At 38.1% G+C, this 24,496-nt stretch overlaps 1 long non-coding RNA gene across 1 annotated transcript in view; it reads right to left on the bottom strand.

Annotated features, from left to right (window-relative positions):
- The window catches only part of LOC132663738 (uncharacterized), a 33,354-nt gene extending 19,148 nt beyond the window's left edge, over positions 1 to 14,206 (bottom strand). The window contains exon 1 of the long non-coding RNA XR_009603255.3: positions 13,534 to 14,206. This is a non-coding gene — a long non-coding RNA (uncharacterized LOC132663738). The remainder of the gene's footprint in view (positions 1 to 13,533) is intronic.
- Positions 14,207 to 24,496: the final 10,290 nt, after the last annotated feature.

Here is a 24,496-nt window from a genome sequence, read left to right as displayed (position 1 = left end):
ATAATCAAGTGGAATGTATTCCAGGAATGCAAAGATAGTTCAATATTCACAAATCAATCCGTGCAATACATCACATTAACAAGAGGAAGGATAAAAACCGTACAGTCATCTCAATAGATGGGAGAAAGAGCATTTGACAAAATACAACACTGGTTCATGCTAATAACTCTCAACAAAGTGCATTCAGAGGGAGCATATCACAACATAATAAAGCCCATATACAAAAATCCCACAGCTAACATCAGACTCAATAGTGAAAAACTGAAAGCTTTTTCTCTAAGATCAGGAATAAGATAAAGTGTCTACTTACCACTTTTACTCAATACATTACTAGAAGTTCTAGCTATAGCAATCAGACAAGAAAAAGAAGGAAATGGCATCTGAATTGGTAAAGAAGAAGTTAAATTGTCAGTATTTGCATATGACATGATACTACAACTTGAAAGGCTCCACAAACATTATTAGCACTAACAAACTCATTAATGTTGCAGGATACATAGTTAATATACAGAAATTTTGTGTTCCTATATGCTATGAATAGTGTAGGAGAAAGAAATTAAAACTGCCATTTGTAAATGCACCAAGAAGAATAAAATTCCCTAGAATAAATTTAACCAAGGAGGTGAAAGACCTACACTCTACAGGACACTGATGAAAGAAACTGAATATAAACAAATGGAAAGATATACCACGCTCAAGGACTGGGAAAATTAATATTGTTAAAATGTGCATACTACCCAAAGCAATCTTCAGATTGAATGCACTTCCTATCAAAATACAAATGGTGTTTTTTTAGAACTAGAAAATAAGCCTAAAATTTATACAGAGACACAAAAGACCCCAAACAGCCAAAGCGATCTTGAGAAAGAACAAAGAAGGTATCACAATACCAGATTTCAAGAGATACTACAAATCTGTAGTAATCAAAAACAGTGTGGTACTGGCACACAAAGAGACATATACTTCAGTAAAATATACAGAACAGAAATAACAAGTTTATATGGTCAATTAATCTCCAACAAAGGAGGCAAAAACACACAACGGTTAACAGGCACTCTCCTCAGTACATGGTGCTGAGAAAATCAGCTGATGCAGAAGAGTAAAATTGGATCACTTTCTTACACTATACACAAAAATAAATTAAAAATGGCTGACTTCTGGGGAAAATGGTAGAGTAGGAGGATACTAGGATCACCTTATCCCATGGATACACCTAGAGAACACCTGGCAGACTGGCAGAACAGACTCCCTAAAGCTAAATGTAGAGAAGAAGCCACATCAAAGAGGGTTGGAAGGGTAGAAACAGAGTCCAGAGTTAAATAGACCCATGGGACTATCCCTAGTAGGGAGGAACACCTTATACATGAAGAGGGAAGAGAAACAGACTCTCACACCAAGCACCCCAGGCATGGGGGGACCTGCATAAGACGAGTCTGTGTAATATTTGGCTGTGAAAACCAGAGGAGCCTAATATTTTGAGTTTGTATAATTTGTGGGGCTTAACACTGGAAGTTTAAAAATCAGTGGGCTCCACTCTGGAAGAGTGGCTATCTGATGGGCAATAGGAAAATGAGTCCCTGCCCTTAAAGAGACAGAAAAAATGGCACCATGGTGATACAGCATAGAAGCAGCAATTTGAAAACCATTAGGGGTGTACAGGAGGGACATTTGTTTACTAATCTCATGTGTGTGCTGGAGGGGCAGGGATCTCTGGGGGGCTTCTCCAGGAACAAAGAAGCTGCCAGATGCCATTTCCCTCCCCTGCCCCCCCCAAGCCTTGACACACGGACACCCTCTGGGAACCAGTGCAGTGCAAACACTTTTGGCCTAGCGTGTTAACAGCACCCACACCCTGTGTTCTCTTGTGGACCCAGCCCTCCAATATACCCTAGGCCCAAGCCCATGCAAAGTGGTGCCACAAACCTGACAGCGTGCAAGCAGCCTTGAAAGGAGGCAGCACCACTCCAAAGTGACTCCTGTCCAGGGTAGAGGGGGAAGATGACCACACACAACAGTCCAAATGTGAACCCAGCTGTGCACTAGGGTCAGACATCTGTGGAAATGGCCAGGCCCACCAACAAAAGCTTCTCAGGGGACAACACAGAGAAATCACCCTGCAGTTTGGTGCTACTGTATCTCTGGCAAATACCTGGTCTGACTCAACTCAAGCTCACAGTGGCCCAACACTGGCCCACTAACAACAACAGGGACCAAACCCTGCCCGTGACAAAGAAAGCCACTGCAGATGACTGAAGACAAAAGTGGCTCAGCCATAACAAGAGGGCTCACACAACACATATAGACACCCCTGAAGCACCAGTCTCTGGTGAGTGGGAGACTTTGCACAGGAAGATCCAACAGAGCCTATTCTTCATAAGGCCACAACTTTCAAGAGTGGGAGATATAGCTGACCTTTCTAATACATAGAAACAGACACAGAGAAGTAAACAAAATGAGGATACAGAGGAATATGTCCCAAAGAAAGAACAAGACAAAATCACAGCAAGAGAGCTAAACAAAATGGTCATAAGTAATATGCCCGCTAGAGAATTTAAAGTAATGATCATAAAGGTATTCACTGGATTTGAAAAAAAGAGTACAGGACCTCAGTGAGACTCTTAATAGACTGAAAACATAAAGAACCTATCAGAGATGAAAAACTGAAATTTAAAATACAGTAAAGAAAATAAATAGACCAAAGGAAGCAGAAGAATTGGTTGAGTGATCTGGAGGAGACAGGAATGAAAGCAAGCTGAACAGAAGAGTGAAAAATAATAACAAATGAGAGTTAGGGAACTCAGAAATACTATAAAGAGTAATAACAGCATTATAGGGATCCCAGAACAAGAAAAGAGAGGAAGGAGGCAGAAAATGCACTTGAAGAAATAATAGCTGAAAACTTCCAGAATTTGGGGAAGGAAACCAATCAGGATCCAGGAGACACTGAAAGCCTCCAACAAAAATCAACCCAAGGAGGTCTACACCAAGACACCTGGTAATTAAAATAGCAAAAAATACTGATAGACACAGAAATGTAAAGGTTGCAAGAGACAAAGATTACATACAAAGGAAACCCCAAAAGGCTATCAGGTGATTTTTCAACAGAAACTCTGTAAGGCAGAAGGGAGTGGCACGATGTATTTATTCCAAGTGCTGAAAGGGAAAAATCTCCAGCCAAGAATATTATATCTAGCAAGGCTATATCATTCAGAATAGGAGAGATCCAAAGTTTCCAAGACAAAAGTTAAAAGAATTTGTGACCACCAAACTAGCCCTACAAGAAATTTTAAGGGGGACTCTGAGTGTAAAACAAAAACCATGAGTAAGAAAAGTAGGAAGCACAAAAGCAAAATAAATAAATTATATCTGTAAAAATCAGTCAAGAAAAGCACAAAATAAAGACATAAAATATGATACTGAATATCTGAATAGTGGTGGGGAATAAAGAATGAGTTCAAAATTAAGCAACCATCAGTTTAATATAAACTGCTACATGCAGATGTTATATATACATCTAATGGTAGTCATAAATAAAAAGATACGCAAAATATAAGAGTAAGAAATCCTTCACTAAAGAAAACCTGCAAACCATGAAAGATTGAAAGTATCAGAGAAAAATTACAAAACCCACAGGGCCAGTAACAAAATAGTAGTAAGTGCATAATTATCAATAACTACTTTGAATGTAAATAAAGTTCCAGGTTTTTTTTTTTTCACAGACTGAAAAAAAAATACATAGATTGACAGAATGGATTAAAAAAAAATAAAAACCAAGATCCATCTATATGCTGCCTACAAGAAAATCATATCAGACCTAAAGACACATGCAGGTTGAGAGTGAGAGGATGGAAATGGGGAGCCAAGGAGGCTCAGTCAGTTAAGCATCTGACTTTGGCTCAAACCATGATCTCATGATTTGTGAGTTCAAGTCCTGCATCAGGCTCTGTTCTGACAGCTCAGAGCCTGGAGCCTGCTTCAGATTCTGTGTCTCCTCCTCTCTCTGCTCCTCATCCACCCCCCCTCAAAAATAAACAAATATTTAAAAAAATTAGAAAGTAAAGTAAGGGGATGGAGAAACATTTACCACAGAAATGGATGTCAAAAGAAAGCAAGGGCGGCAAAACTGATATCAAAATAGATTTTAAAATAATGACTGTAAAAAGAAACACACTATACAAAAATAAAGGGGACAAACAATGAGATACAGCAAGTATAAAAATACATGTACCCAACATGGAAGCACCCAAATAAAAGCAGCTAATAATAAATATAAAGGAAGTATCTGACAATAATACAATAATAATAGAGAACATTAATGTCCCACTTACATCAATGGACAGGTTATCTAAACAGAAAATAAATAAGGAAACGGTGGCTTTGAATGACACACTGGAGCAGATGGATGTAACAGATATATTCAGAACATTCCATTCTAAAACAGAATATGCATTGTTTTCAAGTGCACATGGAACTTTCTCCAGAATAAATCACTTGTTAGGTCACAAAACAAGTCTCAACAAATTAAAAAAGATCGAAGTCATACCATGTATCTTTTCTGACTACAACACTATGAAATTAGAAATCAACCACAAGGAAAAATCTGGGAAGAATGCAAATCATGGAGGTTAAATAACATGCTACTAAACAATAAGTGGGTCAACCAAGAAATCAAAGAAATAAAAAAGTACATGGAAACAAATGAAAATGAAAACCTACCTACCTCAAGAAGAAAAATCTCAAAAAAACCTAACTTTACACCTAAAGGAGCTAGAAAAAAGAGCAACAAGCAAAACCCAAAACCAACATAAGGAAGGAAATAATAAAGATTCAAGCATATATATATGTATGCATATATATAGAAACAAAATGCATGTATATGTATATATGCATAATATAGAAACAAAAATAAACATCAATAGATCAAGAAAACCAGTTGATTCTTTGAAAAGATCAACAAAGTTGATAACCTCTATCCAGACTCATCAAGAAGGAAGGAAGGAAGGAAGGAAGGAAGAAAAAGGACCCAAACCAAATCACCAGTAAAAGAGGAGAAATAACAAACACCACCACAGAAATACAAACTATAAGAAAATATGAAAAACTATATGCCAACAAATTTGACAACCTGGAAAAAAATGCATAAATCTCTGGAAACATATATATTAACCAAAATTTAAACATGACAAAATAGAAAACTTGAACAGACCAATAAGCAGCTCAGAAATTTAATCAGTAATCAACAAGTAATCAACTCCCAACAAACAAAAGTCCAAGATCAGATGGCTTCAACAGGCAAATTCTACCAAACATTTAAAGAGTTAATACCTATTCTTCTCAAACTATTCCAAAAAATAAAAAAGGAAGGAAGACTTTCAAATTAATTTTCTGAGGCCAGCATTACCCTGTGATACCAAAACCAGATAAAGACTCCACTAAAAAAGAAAACTGAGTCAACATCCCTGATGAACATGGATGCAAAAATTCTCAATAAAATATTGGGAAATCTAATTCAATACATTTAAAAAATCATCACCACTATCAAATGGGATTTATTCCTCCTAGGCTGTGGGGGTGGTTCAATATTCACAAATCAAGTGATACACATTAAAATAGAACCATATGATCGTTTCAATAGACACAGAAAAAGCATTTGAAAAGTACACCATCCATTCATGATAGAATCCTCAACAAAGTAGGGAGAGAGGGAACATACCTTGACCTAATAAAGGCCATATATGAAGACCCTACAACAAACATTATATTCATTTGGGGAAAACTGAAAGCTTTCCTCCTAAGGTCAGGAACAAGACAACATGTCCACTCTATTATTCAACATAGTACTGGAAGTCCTAGCTACTGCAATCATATAAGAAAAAAAAGGTATCCAAACTGGTAAAGAAGTAAATCTTTTAACTATTTGCAGATGATATAATACTACATAGATAAAACCCTAAAAACTCCACCAAAAAAAAAAAACTACTAAAAGTGATAAACTCCAGAATGTCACAGGATATAAATTCAATGTACAGAAGTCTGTTGCATTTCTATACATGAAAAATGAACTAGAAGAAAGAGAGATTAAGAAAATTCCATCTACAACTGCTCAGAAAATAATAAAATTAGGAATAAAATTAACCAAGGAGGTGAAAAATCTGTACTCTGAACACTGTCAAAAACTGATGAACAAACTGAAAATGACACAAAGAAATGGAAAGACATTCCATGCTCACGGATTAGAAAAACAAATACTGTTAGTATATCTATACTACTCAAATCCATCTACAGATTTAATGCAATGCCTATCAAAATACCAATAGCATTTTTCACAGAGCTAGAACAAACAATCCTAAAATTTGTATGGAACCACAAAAGATCCTGAATAGCCAAAGCAACTTTGAAAAAGAAAAGAAAAGCTGGAGGCATCACAATTCCAGACTTCAAATTATATTATAAAACTGTAGTAATCAAAACAGTATGGTACTGGCACAGAAAGAGACACATAGATCAATGGAATAGAATAGAGAACCCAGAAATGGACCTACAAATATATGGCCAAAGCAGGAAAGAATATCTAACAAATGGTGTTGGGAAAACTGGACAGCAACATGCAAAATGAAACTGGACCACTTTCTTACACCATACACAAAAATAAATTCAAAATTCATGAAAGATCTAAATGCAAGACAGGAAACCATCAAAGTCATAGAGGAGAACACAGGCAGGAACTTCCTTGACATCAGTCATAACAATTTCTTTCTAGATATTTCTCCTGAAGCAAGGGAAACAAAAGCAAAAATAAACTACTATGGCTACATCAAAATAAAAAGCTTCTTTCTGTCACAGTGAAAGAAATAATCAACAAGACTGAAAAGGCAACCTACTGAATAGGAGAAGACATTTGCAAATAACATATCTGATAAAGGGTTAGTATCCAAAATATATAAAGAACCAATATAACTCTACATTCAAAAAATAAATAACCCAATTTAAAAAATGGGCAGAAGACATGAACAGACATTTCCCCAGAGGACATCCATATGGCCAAAAGACACATAAAACGATGCTCAACATCACTCATTACCAGAAAAATGCATATAAAAACTACAATAAGATATCATCTCACACTTTCCAGAATGGCTAAAATCAACAACATAAGAAGGGATCAAGTGTTGGCAAGGATGTAGAAAAAAAGGAACCTTTTGGATTGTGGGTGGGAATGCAAACTGGTACAGCCACTGTGGAAAACAGTAGGGAGGTTCCTCAAAAACATAAAAATAGCACTACTCTACAATTCAATAATTGCACTACTGGGTATTTACCAAAACACACACACACACACACACACACACACCCCAATTCAAAGGGATACATGCACCCCTATGTTTATAGCAGCATTATTTACAATATCCAAAGTATGGAAGCACCCCTACCATCCATCAATAGATAAATGGATAAAGAAGATGTGGTACACACACACACACACACACACACACACACACACACACACACACACACTGGGTTATTATTCATCTATAAAAAAGAACAAAATTTTGCCATTTACAACATGAATGGAGCTAGAGAGCATAATCCTAAGTGAAATAAGAGAAAGAGAAACACCATATGATTTAAGAAACAAACAAACAAAAATGAACAGAAAAACCAAGAAAGAGACTCTTAACTATAGATAACAAGCTGATGGTTACCAGAGGGGAGGTGGGTGAGGGTATGGGAGAAAGAGGTGATGGGGATTAAGGAATGCACTTGTCTGATAAGCACAGGGTGATATATGGAACACCTGAAGCTAACATAACACTGTATGTTAACTATATTGGAATTTAAAATTAAATTAGGGGCACCTGGGTGGCTCAGCTGGCTAAGCACTGACTTCAGCTCAGGTCATGATCTCACAATTCATGAGTTCAAGCCCCACATCGGGCTCTGTGCTGATGGCTCAGAGCCTGGAGCCTGCTTTGGATTCTGTCTTCCTCTCTCTCTGACCCTCCCCCACTAATGTTCTCTCTCCCTCAAAAATAAATATAATAAAAATGTTTAAGGGGCACCCAGGTGGCTCAGTTGGTTGAGTGTCTGACTTCAGCTCAGGTCATGATCTCATGGTTCATGAGTTCAAGCTCCACGTCAGGCTCTGTGCTGACAGCTCAGAGCCTGGAGCCTGCTTTGGATTCTGTCTCCCTCTCTCTCTGACCCTCCCCCACTAATGTTCTCTCTACCTATCAAAAATAAACATAATAAAAATTTTTAAGGGGCACCCGGGTGGCTCAGTTGGTTCAGGTCATGATCTCATGGTTTGTGAGTTTGAGCCTGGCATTGGGCTTTGTGCTGACAGCTCAGAGCCTGGAGCCTGCTTCGGATTCTGTGTCTCCCTCTCTCTCTGCCCCTACCCCCTTCGTTTGTTCTCTCTCTCTCTCTCTCTCTCTCTCTCAAAAATAAACATTAAAAACAATTTAAAAAAAATTTTTAAAGAAACTAAAGACACAAATAAATTGAAAGAAATTCCATGCTCCTAGCTAAGAATTACTATGTTTAAATATTCACACTACAAGCAATCTACAGATTAAGTGCCACCTATATCAAAATTCCAATGGCCTTTTCACAGAAATAGAACAAACAATCCTAAAATTTATATGGAACCACAAAATACCCCAAATAACCAAAGCACTTTTGAGAAAGAACAACAAATGATTTCAAATGATCTTACAAAGCTGTAGTAATTAAAACAGTATGGTATTGGTATAAAAACAGACACATAGATCAATGGAGCAGAACAAAGGGCCCAGAAATAAACTCATGCACATATTGTCAATTAATTTATGACAAGAGAACCAAGAATATTCAACAGGGAAAGGACACTCTCTTCAATAAATGGTTTTGGGAAAACCGGATAACTATTCCATACACAAAAATTAACTTAAAATGGATTAAAGATATGAATATAAGACCTGAAATCCTAAAAAGTCCTACAAGAAAACATAGGGTGTAAGCTCCCTGACATCAATCTTTGTGATGCTTTTTTGGATTTGAACCAAAAACAAAGACAACAAAAGCAAAAATAACCAAATGGAACTGCATAAAACTAAAAAGCTTATGAACAGTAAAGGAAATCATCAAGAAGATGAAAAGGCAACTACAGAATGAGAGAAGATATTTGCAAATCATATATCTGATGAGGGGCTAACATCCAAAGTTTATAAAAACTCATATAACTCAATAGCAAAACCAAACAATCCAATGGAAAAATGGGCAGAGGATCTGAATAGACATGTTTCCAAAGAAGACATACAGATGGCCAACAGATACATGAAAAGAAGCTCAACATTATTAATCAGCAGGAATTGTAGATCAAAACTATAATGAGACATCACCTCACAGCAGTTAGAATGGCTATTACCAGGAAGACTAAGTAAGTGGTGGCAAAGGGTATGCTTGCATCCTCTTGATAGGAATGTACATTGGTGCAGTCACTATGGAAAACAGTATGGAGATTGCTCAAAAAATTAGAAATATAACTACCATATAATTCAGCAATCCCATTTCTTGTTATTTATCTGAAGGAAATGAACTCACTATCTCAAATAGATATAAGCACTACCACGTTCATTACAGCACTATTTACAACAGTCAAGATATGGAAACAACCTAAGGATGCATTGTTATATAAATGGATAACTATGTTGTCAGATATATATAGATACATGCATACATATACACATAATGGAATATTATGCACCCATAAAAAGAAGAAAGTTCAGGTATTTGTGACAACATGGAACAGACTCTTAACTATAGAGAACAGATAGTTACTATAGGGGAGGTGGGTGGAGGGATGGGTGAGTTAGGTGAAGGGGGATTAAGAGTACACATATCTTGGGGCGCCTGGGTGGCTCAGTCGGTTAAGCGTCCGACTTCGGCTCAGGTCATGATCTCGCGGTCCGTGAGTTCGAGCCCCGCGTCGGGCTCTGTGCTGACAGCTCAGAGCCTGGAGCCTGTTTCAGATTCTGTGTCTCCCTCTCTCTCTGACCCTCCCCCGTTCATGCTCTGTCTCTCTCTGTCTCAAAAATAAATAAACGTTAAAAAAAAAAATTAAAAAAAAAGAGTACACATATCTTAATGAGCACTGAGTAACACATGGAATTGTTGAACCACTGTATTGTACACCTGAAACTAATATAACACTGTATGTTAACTATGTTAGAATTATTTTTTTAAGGCACAAACTTCCAGTTATAAGATAAATAAGTTCTGGGAACGTAACGTGTGGCATGGTGACTACAGGTAACAATAGTGTACATTTGAAAGTTACTAAGAAAGTAGATCTTAAAAATTCTCATCTCAAGAAAAAAGAATAAAATCGTACCTGTGAGATGATGGATGTTAACTAAACTTATTTTGGTAATCATTTTACAATATATACATATATTAAATCATTATGCTGTTTACCTAAAGCTAATATTACATGTCAATTATATCTCAATTATAAAAACCGTACATATCCCACCTTACAGAAGATAGAAACAATAATGAAAAAACAGCAAGGAAGATAAGCTGGGAGGAAATTTCTTGGTGTGATCACACCACCACTTCCCAAGGTACCACCCCTGAAGCTACAAAAGCTGTACAAACATCTGCCCTAGATAGAGACAAGTGGAGCATGTGGTCCTACAGTGAAACACAGCAACATTCTCATAAATGGGCAAAAATGGGATGAATGTGTATACAACTGATGTCTATTTTTGAAATAACTTGGCCCACCTGTGAGGATCCCATGTGTGAGTACCCCATGATGAGGCTCTAATTTGGTACACAGCTAAAGTAACCTTTTTTAAAACCACCAAGAGCACCTGTGAAACTCATTCCACACTCATGGAAGCACACTGATGCTCCTTACTACTGACAATCAGGGGGAAGCTCAATCCCTAAGGCATAATAATCTGAGCGAAAAGGAATATACAACCGCTCACCAAACCAAACCTGTGTACAGCCTTAGCCACAGCAATATATACCTAAACAGACCTACTCGCATGCTGGACTTCATTCTGACAACTTGATTTTGGTGCACATAAGAATAATAGCTCTCCCATTGCCAAAGTCTCCTTTAAACTTCACTCATCAACGTGAACCTACTCCCCTCAACGAGAGCATTGAAATCCAATGAATCTGCGTGAGGCTAGCCACAGAAATGTGTGGGCAATGGTGGGCTAAGCACAAAACCCATTTAGTTGACCCGGGTGCTGAGTGTGAAGTTAACATCCATGACCATTAGACCATAATTATATGCTCCTATTCACACCACTTGGAATCTCACTGAGCCACACAAACTCACCCCTCTCAGGAACATATAGCATACAGGGAGCAGAGGGAGTCTGGTGGACCTAAAAGAGTCAAACAGCCTCCCCATCATAAGCTTTCCCCCATCCAACACTGCAAAGTACTTTCTGTACTTGGATATGGCTTAAAATCCCATTAGATTTTTACTCAGCAAGGGAACCCCAAGTACTTGTGTTTACAAACCATGCCAGCCAAAATTCTCCAATGCCACAAATGAGTTCTCCCACCAGTCCCCTGGTGCTAACCACTCTAGAATCACCAATTCTGGGCACCAATTCTGAGGACACCAGGCGTGCAGGGTACCTCACAACAGGTAAAAGAAACAAACAGCTGTGTCCAAGGAATTATCCACAGAAACTAAATGGCCCAGGGACAGGAACTCTTGGCTGAATGTCCATGTACTTTAGGACCATAGTGTTACACAACTGCAAAGACTTAGATTTCTTACAAGCTATTAAAGAGGGGTGGGATCGTGCACTTGCTCACACATCTTGCTGTATGTGGGTTGGTAATATTCATCAAGCTTTACAGATAGCCAGGGACATGTATCAATGGGACCAGAATGTCACTCTACTGACTAAACAGATCAAACAAGTCAAACTCTTCATTTCTGATCTATTCTCTGGGCTTTCCCTGCAGCTGGCTGTAAATGGGCTTTGAAATCTTGCTTTTGTAGGATAGGGGGTCCTTAGAATGCTTTGTCACTGGCTCCAAACTTGGGCATTATAAAATAACACACAATTTCAATTGTAAAACGAACACGGAGCCAACAGATGGAGTGTTAAGTGAACCAAAGACGCCCCATATATTGGCTCCTATGCTGTTTATTTCTTCACAGCAGGCTGAGACCTCCAGTTCATAACATACTATTATCAAACTCAAATTTTTACATTTATGCTTTAAATATAGTCCAAATAAGCCCATTTAGAGCCCACCTGCTTTGCATACCTTGTGAAACCGCACCTAACATCTGCTAGCTACAGATAAAGCAAACCTTGGGGCCATGAAAGACCCTACTATGCGGCTGCTCTTCAGAACATACGAATGTACCCAAATTCATATGCTGTCATCTTAACCCCCAGTACCACAGAATGGGATTTTATTAGCAGATAGGATCCTTAAGAACTAATTAAAGTAAAATAAAGTCATCAGGGTGGGCCCTAATCCGACCTGTGTCCTTATAAGAAGAGGAGATCAGGACACAGACACACACGTGGACGACCCTGTGAGGACTCCCTAGAAGATAGTCACCTGCAAGCCAAGGAGAGACCTCCAGAAAAACTTTCACTGCCGATACCTTGACCCCAGATCTCCAGCCTCCAGAAATGAGAATAAATTTGTGTGTAAGCCATTTAATTTGTGGCACCTTGCTACAGCAGCCCAAGCAAACCAATGCACTTCCCATCCTGTTGCTGAAGAACACTGCCTAGACACCTAAGCCTCCGTCCAATACCCCTCTTTCCCAGGAGTTCCTTTGCCTTGTTCCCCCTTCTGGGCGGTAGTCCTGAGCCACGGCCTCTGGAAGGTTTTCTGTGAGGGACTCTGCCCCTCATGTAACCTATGAAAGCACCACCCTAATAAAGCTTACTGTGTGCTACTGCTGTCTGTGGTCATGTCTTTTCCTTGATCAGCCTTGGAATCCTCAAACTCACTACATTCTACCTTTAGATCTTTCTCATCTTTTTTGAATACACATATACACATTTCTGTTGCGTGTGCCTGTGATCTAGCTAAGCAGGTCATCTTATCTGAGCTTCAAGAGTAATGATACAGTCCATAATGCCATTTCTTAGCTCAGAAGCTCCAGTTGTTGCCTATTCCTAGAAATTCCATGTACTGAAAGCCTACGATGCGTTAGACGTTGTGCTAACATCTATCTATATATACAGTATCACAGGAAGACATCACAACTATCTTCCAACTGAAGTATGGTTATTCCCATTGTACAGCTGAAAACCGAGACAACTTAAGGTACACAGAGGGTATTCAAGTGTTAGCTAATTTACCTAGTATCAAATAGCAATATCTGGCAGAATCCATGTCTGTTTGACTGCAGAGGCTAAACAGATAATAAAGACATGCAACTCAATCCCAAAGGCTTTCAAGAAGTAGGTTGCATTTGCTCTGCAGTCACCCAGAAAATACATCACAAGAGGCTGCTAAGAATATACATACTTGAATAACATTTACCTTTAAACGTGTGAGGGGCACCTGGGTGGCTCAGTTGGTTAAGAGTCCAACTTCAGCTCAGGTCATGATCTACAGTTCATGAGTTCGAGCCCTGCATCAGGCTCTGTGCTGACAGCTTGGCGCCTGGAGCCTGCTTTGGATTCTGTGTCTCCGTCTCTCTCTGTCCCTCCTCTGCTCATGCTCTGTCTCTGTCTCTGTCTCTCTAAAAAAAAAAAAAAGATAAACATTGAAAAAAAATTTAAAACATGTGATTGGTAAGTCATGGATGAACAGAAAATGTATCCAAGCCTCTAAAGTCACCTAGGTATGCATTCTGATTGCTGGATCCTTTCTCTGTGCTGTAGACACCTTCTGAAGTAGTGCTGTGTTAAGTAGCTGACAGGTGGAAGAGGCTTTGGAGATGGTCCAGTCCAGTTCTCACATTACAACCTTGCAAAACCTAAGGCCTGAGGATGGAAACAGACTTGCCTAGAAACCTAGGATGTTAGTAAAAGAACTAGGAATAAAACCAGAGCTCTATTACACAAGAATAATTAAAACAGAATCAATTACAATACTAGCTATTACTATGTTGAGGGTGTCTGCAATATGCCCTGTATATACAGTATCTTATTTAACCCTTAAAGCAATCTTTTAATGGAGGTGTTATTTCCATCTTGAATGAGAGAAAGGAGTTTCTAAGTCCAGAATCACACAATACATGGCAAAGAAATTTGAATCAAGTTCTTTTATAGATTCAAGATTTTATGCTTTTCCTAATTTTTGCCTCAACTTTTATTCATGCTATTAAACTACAGGAAAATAATTAACAGTTGTATCAATGAGAAAAGAACAAAAGGCAAATATATGATGCATTCCACGATCAATATAAGAAAGATCTCTACAATAGCTAAGCTTTATTCTTGTCTCAAGGGAAGTTTGAATGGAAATAGCATATGCACTGCATGTTACCACTTCCAGTTGTAAAGTTATGGGAATTGTAGGATCATCTAGAAACAAGAAGACCTTATTCTCATTTTTGTAGGTGATATCTGTTGACTCCCTTATAGACATTCCACTTGGATCTTCCACTGTATAGTCTTTTTTCTCCACCTTGTCTCAGTGGTTCCTTGTACTGCTTTCTTGGGTCACACAGAGATAACATGGGACACAGATGTGTTTTGTATTGAGCTTTTCCATAAGCTCTTCACCTATAGTGGCACTGGTCACCAGAAGGGCAGTCAAGGAAAATAGCCAGTTGTCTTGTGAAGCTTTCCCAAAAACTTCCTTAGGGCTGCTTTTTCTTTATCAATCTCCCTGAACCGGATATTTAAAGCCTTTTGGAGTTTCTGAATGTGGAGTCTAGTCCTCTTCTCCTCTCCAAGGTTGTTCACAAGGGCCTTCCTCAGGTACATGGGATCTCCTATTTTCAAGGTGCTCTTCTTTACTGGGTAGCCCATTCCACCCATTGTGAAACTTTGGCAGAGGAAGGTCAAGACAGGAGAGTGAGGCTTCCTGTAAATGTCTCAGTAAAATGAGTCTCCTACAGTTTGGAATATTAGAACCATGACACCATGGGAACAAGAGTCACAGAATCTTGGGGATGAGTGGCATCAGAGATCCATCTGCTTAACCTGAACTTTTGTGTCTCCCTATCAGAGGAAGTTTCTAAGTTTACATACACTCTTAGTTTAGAAACAGAGATGAGTGTTTCAACACACCAGAGTGGCATCAGGATGGCTACTGCTGTTTTGTGGTTACACGTAGGTTGAATGGTAAGTGCCTTTGGGCACCCATATGCAGGACAAGAATGTTTACAGATAGAGAAAAATAGAAAGTAGAGTCCATAATTCAGATTAGTTTTAGAAGCTTCATTCCTTATGTGTTCCCCCGAAGGTGCTAAATGTTTAGATTCTCTCATTTGTCTAGGTATTGGATTAGACTTAAAAGGCAAAAACTTCCTCATGAAGTATCTACTTTTCATACAAGAAGGAACAGGAAACAAGAAAATATACATGTTATCTATCACATGTGCAAAAAAAAAACCCTAAAGAAAATACAAACTAAAAACGAATGAGATGATAGAGCTGGGAAGGGACAAGGGGTTAAGACGAGGAAATGGAAACAGGGTTGAAGGAACAGAGAGAGGAGCACTTGGGTATATCTTTTGTCAGTTAAGTGTCTGACTCTCCATTTCAGCTCAGGTCATGATCTCGCTGTTCATGAGATCGAACCCTGCGTTGGGCTCTGTGCTAACAGTGCAGAGCCTGCTTGGGATTCTCTCTCTCTCTCTCTCTCTCTCTCTCTCTCTCTCTCTCTCCTGCTCTCTCTCTCTGCCTCTCCCCACACATGTGCTTGCACTGTCAAAATAAACAAACAAACAAACAAACATTAAAAAAAGAAACTACAAACAAAGCAAAGGAGGAAGGCTATAACGTACTCTGCTGCTGGAATGGAATTGAAGATATCAGTAGGACATGGTTCTAGGAGTCCATGTGGATTCATGGTTCTATGAATCAGTACAAATTCATAGTTCTATGAATCAGATTAATCTACAGTTCTATAAATCAGTATGAATTCTTGTGAAGAGTGGACCATTAGAAACTCTGGTCTTCAAAGATGACTTAAAGACTTTGTAACTCTCCCCAACATGGTTTGGGCTCCATTTATTCCTGAACTCAAAATTCCTTCTGGAAAGGACAGATAACAGGTTTTATGGCTCTGTTTTTAGATTTTAGCTAGGACTTTATTAATTTATTTTAAAGTTAGCTAACATACAGCATACCTGGCATCAGGAGTAGAACCCAGGATTTATCTCTCACATATGACACCCAATGCTCAACCCGAAAAGTGCCCTCCTTAATGCCATTGTCCATTTAACCCACCCTCCCTTTAAGTTTCTTAGATTCCACATGAGTGAAGTCATATGGTATCTGTATTTCTCTGACTTATTTCACTTAGCATAATATCCTCCAGTTCCATCCACGTTGTTGCAAATTATAAGATTTCATTCTTTTTTCAGCGCCAAGTAGTATTCCATTGTATATATAAACCACATCTTCTTTATCCATTCATCAGTTGATGGACATTTGGGCTATTTCCATAATTTGGCTATTGTTGATAGAGCTGCTATAAACAAAATCTTTGATGATATTACTTTATTCCTTTTAGCCTCATTAAGAGCAGATACATGTATATTTGTTCTAGTCCTCTTTAATAATGGGCAGGAAAACTGAGCAATGTGGAATGCTTCTAATTAACAGGAAAGCATGTTTTTATTCTAACAAGAGAACTTTACTAATTTTCAACTTTCAACTGTAGCCTTTGGAAATCATCAAAAGGTTTAGCAAAACTTGTTTGTATTATCAACTAACTACTAATGAGTACAAATACTGATAGCCCAATCAGACCACACTTTAAGGGAGTCAGATGGGCCCACACTTTTGGAAGCAAGGAGCAAAGGGATCTTTACAAACATGACATACCACAAGAGATTATCAGATTGGCAAGAAGCGTAGAAGTGATCTTTTGGTGGAGAAGATTTGGACAAGACACTGCTTTCCAATAACTCAAGGAGTATCATAAAAACTGCATGTATGCTGACAGGAAAACTAGTGTTAGCTGGTAGAGATGGACGATTACAGCTCAGGATAATGAGCAACTCTCCCAGCATCTGGAGGTGACCATTAATAACATATTTGCCACTAGAGATGTTCAGGAAAAATCACTATAAGGGTGTCATACACAGCAATCACTCACATTGTATTTTGGAATATATCTCTAAGATGTCTTCTCTATCTGAAATAAGGATGATAATGATCAGCACAGCATCATTTACAACAACCCAGCATCAGGAAAGGATTACTGTTGCTATTTTACATATGAGGAAACTGAAGCTCAGAGAGTTGAACTCTGTCCAAAATGGACCTCTAACCCTACGTGACTCCCTGCAGCCATTATCCCATCTGCAGAGCCAGCAGCATACACAGAGATGTGAACTCAAGAAGGCACTTCTGGGTACACAGATGCAAGCAGCACATGAACCAATGCATACATTCATGAACTAGGACACGTAAAAACACATGGGTGCACAAACACACAGTCTAGGGCAGGGCTGTCCTGTAGAAGTTTCTGTAATAATGAAAATGTTCTATATCTGTGCTGTCCAATACAGCAGCCACTACCATATATGGATTGAACACTTTGAAATGTGGCTGGTGTGACCGAGGAACTAAATTTTAAATTTTAATTTTAATTAAACTTAAATTCAAATAGCCCCATGTGACTTGTGGTTATCGTACTGGACAACACAGGTCCAGACTTACAGGTGATGAAACGTGCATGTCCTTAGGTCTGTGACATGCTGGAGACAAGCATTTATACAGAGTCCCTTGTGCCTTCATGCAGTCACAACCAAACAGACATACTGCACTCTTCCACCCCTCAATCCCTCAGGTGTGCATGCACAGAAACACGCGTGCACCCATGTAACACATGGGCAGACAGCAGCATCATTCCTTCACTGGAAGCCACCCCCTCCACTCCACTGAGGGTGGAGGATGCAGGCCATCCTAGGACATGCATTCCTGCAGGACTGTCTTGGACTAGAAGAGAGGCGTGAAAGTGCTTACAGAGCGAACGTGTGCTTTAGAAGCTGTTCCGTGCAAGTTAAAGGGAGAGGATGGCTAATGCTTTAACAACTGTGTGCTGTCACTTGTGTCGAGCTGGCATTTTCTGTAGTCCTCACAGGCTCCTCAAACCCAGTAATATCTCCCTTGTAATGTGTGTTCATTAAGCAGGACCTAAACTATACAGGTTTTACTACCGCCAACAGTGAATGGGTACTGTATCCCCAGCATGTCCCAGTGCCTCTCTGGCCTGTGCATGGTCCTGCATCTCTTCTGACCACTAAACCCTTCTGTGTCTGCTTGTGCTCACCCTACCCCTACTCATCCCACATTCCACAGTCCCTGCAGCCTGACCACCAAGCCCTCTGTCAGTCAAAGCTGCTATGATAGAGGTCAAAGTCCAGCTTTTGGAGAATGGGGGGAGTTCATACAAAGTTTCAGAAGTCGCCATAAGGTCTGGTAAGAAGGAACATCAGAAGTGTGTGTATGATCCCAGCCTGTCCTTGACCAGGGCTAAACAGACCTCACACGATTCTTGCTGGAGGCAGGCCAGGGTGATCAGACACCACCTGGGGGATGGTGGAGGATGAGGAATCTAACCAGATACCAAGGGTGGGGACTCCAGCTGAACTGACTTAGCAGGACTCTTGCTAAAACTGAACAGTGCAGAGAACTCAGAAGAAGCTGGTTGGAAAAGTTCATAAAAGCCTGAGTAGAATCTTCCCAGGACAGAATCTCTGTCAAGGGGAAGGAGCACTTCATTCTCATCCCCTCAAGATACCTGAGGACGTTTCTCAGCTGACTTAAGATCACAAATCTCCTGGTCAATGTGTCTGGGCACTCCTAAATGCCAGAGCCCATTAGCATACTATGAGTCTGCTCAAAAGCCCCTCAAAAGCACTGTTGCAAAATCAGGATGCTGCCATCACTGTTCTCCTGGATGCTGACCCCAGCCCACCTGATGCTGACTGCAATGCCTGAGAAAGGGTGGTTAGCACTCAGAGCAGGGGCCACTCAGGAGCTAATAGGTGAACACCCAAAGAAAGAAAAAGCGGGGGTGGGGGGGACAATTGGGGACAGACAGGTAAAAATGAAAGAAAAACAAAAGAAAAATCCTACACACCTAAAGTTATAAGTCATTCTAAAAGATTTTGTTTATAAAAATAAAAATGAATGTTGGAAAAACCTACCACATGCCTATGCTCAGCTGGGTCACTCTGGGGTTTGGACTTGAATACATGAATGATACGGCAGGGCATCACTGCACTGTCAGTCTCAGGAGTGACTGAGATAATTAAGGCACCCAAGGCATAGCTCTGCCAGAAGTCCTAAGACCTCTTGGATCTGAAAGGCTCTCTGGTCCATCAGTTATGAGAGAGGATTTTTACATTAAAATGGCATTCTGTTTATGCTGAGGCTATTCATACAATGTTACAATTCTCTATTCTCTAAAACTACTCAATTGGCAGATAAGAGGAAAAACCAAAACTGATTATTTTCTTTGTCCAAAATTGTCTTCAAGTTTTAAATCTGTATAATTTTCAGAACACTTATAATTATTCTACAGAACATGAAACAAGAAAACTAATTTTTTTATTGCCTTGATATTTGTATTATCAGGTATCTAAGACCCAAACAAAAATGTAGGCCAGATATACAAATCTGTGAAATTTTAAGTGATATTTAGGGGGCTGCAGTTAGAAATGCACATTCCACTTCATAAAGTCTAGCTGATCTAATGAACCTTGCTTGGGTCTCATGGATGTACAGGCCTATATTTTTATGATAGTTAGGCCTGCTGTATTATTTTATAAGATTTCTCTCTTGCCACTTTTAAATGTTTACAAAGTATGATCACGTTTCCCAGGTGGGATCCTTGCAACTTTCCTGTAGGTGAGTTACAAGACATGTTCACATTATCCCCATGCCAACTGCCAGCAGCTGAGTGGTGGTGAGAGTGGGAGTGTGCCACCTCCGTACTGCTTTCCACAGTGGCTTCACCAATTTACAATCCTACTAACAGTGCATAAGGGTTCTCTCTTCTCCGCATCCTTACCAGCACTTGTTATTTCTCAGACAAAATAGAGTTTAAATACACAGTTACAAGAGATAGTGAAGAACATAATACATTAATAAACAGTTCAACACAGCAAAATAAAACAATTGTAAACATCTATGCACCTAATAAGAGACCATCAGAGTATATGAAGCAAAAACTGACAGAACTGAAGGGAGAAATAGTCCTACAATAATAGTTGGAGACATCAACATCCCTCTGACAATAATGCATGAAACCACCAGATGGAACATAAGGAATCAGAAGACTTAAACAACATAATAAACCAACTGAATCTAACATATACAGAACACTCTACCCAACAACAAATGCATACACATTTTTCCTCAAGTGTTCACGGGGCATATTCTAGGATAGGCCCTATGTTAGGAACAAAACTAAGTCTTGAGATTTAAAGAAATAGACATCATACAATGTATCTACTCTAACCACAGTGGGAAGAAGACAGAAATCAGTAACATAAAAAATGAAAACTTCACAAAATTGTGTAAATTAAACAGTTTTCAACAACCAGTGGATAAAGAAGAAATCACAAGAGAAATTAGATAATACTTAGCTGTGAATGAAAATGAAGATACAACACACCAAAACTTACGGCATACAATGAAAACAGTGCTTAAGGGGTAAATCTCTAACTATGAACACATTAAAAAACAAAAGAGATCTCAAACCAACAACCTAAATTTACAACTTAAGGAACTAGAAAAAGAAAAGAGGGGTGCCAAGATGGCTCAGTCGATTAAGCATCTGACTCTTGGTTTTGGCTAAAGTCATGATCTCACGGTTCATGAATTCAAGCCCCACGTTGGACTCTGTGCTCACAGAGCACAGCCTGCTTGGGATTCTCTCTCTCCCTCACTCTCTACCCTCCTAAGTACATAAACAAACATCAAAAAAAAAGAACAAACTAAACCCAAGCTATCAGAAGGAAGGAAATGATAAAGAAAAGAGATAAATGAAATAGAGAATAAAAAAATAATGAAACTGAAAACTAGTTCTTTGAAAAAATCAACAAAATTGACAAACATTTAGCTAGGTGGACTAAGAAAAAAAGAGAACACTCAAATAATCAGAAATAATATTCAGAAATGAAAGTGGGGACAATAATACCGACCTTACAGAAATAAAAAGGATTGTAAGAGAATAAAAGGAACAATTGTACACAAAAAATTTGGATAAGTCATGTGAAATGCACAAATTCTTAGAAACACAAGACATATCAAAACAAAATCATGAAGAAACAATCTGAATAGATCTATAACTAGTAAGGATATTTAATTACTAATAAAAAAAATACCCAATAAAGGAAACCCTGGACCTGATGGCTTCAATTGTGAATTTCACTAGACATTTAAAGAATAATCAATCCTTCTCAAACTTTTCCAAATAATTGAAGAGGAGGGAATACTTCCTAACTCATTCTGTGAGGTCAACATAACCCTGATACCAAAGCCAGAAAAGCCACCAGAAGAAAATTGAGACTAATATCTTTCATAAACACTTAATAATCTCAACATAATAGCAAACAGAATTCAACAGGGTATTGAAAGGATTATACAGCATGACTAAGTGGGATTTATTCCTGTAATGCAAGGATGGTTCAACATAGAAAATTCAATCAACACACCACATTAACAAAATGAAGAAACCAACATGATCATCTGAATTGATGCAGGAAACACATTTTACCAAATTCAACACTTTTTCATGATATAAACACTTAACAAGATAGGAATAGAAGGAAATTATCTCTACATAATAAAAGCCATAAAGGAAAAACCCAAAGCAAACATAATCCTCAAATGTGAGAGACTGAAAACTTTTAAGATAGGAAACAACGCAAAGATGCTTTTCACAACTTCTATTCAACATGGCACTGGAAGTCCTTGCCAGAGAAATCAGGCAATAAAAAGAAATAAAATTATCTCTGTTTGCAGAGAACATATTATATGTAGAAAACCTTAAAGAAAGATACCACAAAAATCGTTAGAATAAATGAATTCAGCAATGTATCAGGATATAGAGTCAACACACAAAAACCAGTTGCATTTCTACATGCAAAAATGAACAATCTGAAAAGGAAATTACAAAAACAAGTGCATTTACAATAGCACTAGAAAAGAATACTTAGGGATTGACTTAATCAAGGAGACAATGAAAGCTAATGAAAATTCCAAGATGTTGCTGAAAGAAATTAAGAAGATATAAATAGAAACACATCCCATGCTCATGGATTAGAAGATTAAGTGTTGTTAAAATGTCAGTATTACCCAAAGTAATCTACAGATTCAATGCAATACCTACCAAAGTATCAATGATATCTTTTCTGAAATAGGAAAACCTATCCTAAAATTCATATGGAATCTCAAGAGACCCTGAATAGCCAAAACAATCTCAAGAACAAAACTCACACTTCCTGATTTCAAAATCTACTACAAAGCTACAGGAGTCAAAACAGTGTGGTATTGGCATAAAGAAACCACAATATGGACCAATGGAATCAAATATAGAGCCCAGAAGTAAACCCTTGCATATGAAGTCAAATGATTTTTGACAAGAGTGCCCAGACTATTCAATGGAGAAAGGACAGCCTTTTCAACAAAACTGGATATTCACATGCAAAATAATGAAGCTGGACTCTTACCTAACACAATATACTAAAATTAACTCAAAATGGATAAAGAGCTCAAATGTAAGACCTAAAATAATAAAGCTCTTAGAAGAAAACATATGACTAAAGCTTCATGACACTGGCTTTGGCAGTGATTTTTTGGATAGGATAACCAAAGGCATAGGGAACAACAAAAAATAGACGAACTTGGGGCACTAAGAAAATTTAAACATTTTGACATCAAGAGGCACTATCCACAAAATAAAAACACAACATATAGAATGGGAGAAAACATGTAAATCATGCATCTGATAAGGTATCACTATCCAGAATATGTAGAAATTTCCTAAAACTTGATAGAAAACAAAACTGATTCAACAATGGGCAAACAACTTGAATAGAATTTCTCTAAAAAAGATAAACAAATGACCAATAAGCATGTGAAAAGATGCTCAACATCACTTATCATTAGGGAAATGCTAATCAAAACTCCAATGAGATACTACCTTACACCTATCAGGATGGCTACTGGAAAAAAACGAGAGGATTTGGCAAGGATTTGGAGAAATTGGAACTCTTTTGCACTATTGGGAATATAAAATGATATGGTCACTGTGGAAAACAGTAAGAAGGTTCCTCAATAAATTAAAAATAAAAGTATGATAGGACCCAGCAACTGCATTTCTGGGAATACACCCAAAAGAAACGAAAGCAAGGTTTTCAAGAGATATTTATACATTCATGTTCAGAGCAGAATTAGTCACATTATGTGGGATGTAACCCAATTGTCCAACCAATAAACACATAGGCAAATGTGCTATATACATAAAACAAAATGTTATTTAGCATTTAAAAGCAATGAAATTCTCTAATGTATTACAACATGGATAAAACTTGAGGACCTTAGGCTAAATTCAATAAGCCACTCACAAAAATACAGACAAATACTTTAAGATTCCATTTATATGATGTATATAGAGTAGTCAAATTCACAAAGAGAAAAAATAATGGTTGCCAGGTGTGGGGTAGAGAGGAGAATGGAAAGTTAATAGGTATAGATTTTCAGATTTAAACTGTGAAAAGATCTTCAATAAATGGTGTTTGGAAAATTGGACAGCTACATGTAAAAGAATGAAACCAGACCATTTTCTTATAGCATGCACAGAATAAACTCAAAATGGACTAAAAACCTAAATGTGAGACCTGAAACCATAAAAATCCTAGAGAAGATCATAGGTAGTAATGTCTCTGATATTGGCTATAACAACTTCTTTCTAGATATATCTCCTGAGGCAAAGGAAACAAAAGAAAATTAACTATTAGGAGTATATCAAAATAAAAATCTTCAACATAGCAAAGGAAACAAAAATAAAAGACAATCTACAAATGGCATCTCTGATAACATACAAACCCAACACCAAAAATACAAATAATCCAATTTAAAAATGGGCAAAAGACATGAACAGACATTTCTCCAAAGTCATACAGATGGCTGACACATGAAAATGTGCTCAACATCACTCATTATCAAATACAAATCAAAACCACAATGAATTATCAACTCAAACCTGTCAGAATGGCTAAAATCAAAAACACAAGTGTTGGTAAGGTTGTGGAGATAAAGGAACCTTCATGCACTGTTGGAGGGAAAGCAAACTGATGTAGCCA

The sequence above is a fragment of the Panthera onca genome, chromosome D4, assembly GCF_046562875.1.
Source record: "Panthera onca isolate mPanOnc1 chromosome D4, mPanOnc1 haplotype 2, whole genome shotgun sequence".
NCBI lineage: Eukaryota > Metazoa > Chordata > Mammalia > Carnivora > Felidae > Panthera > Panthera onca.
This window is presented reverse-complemented; position numbering and strand designations above follow the sequence as displayed.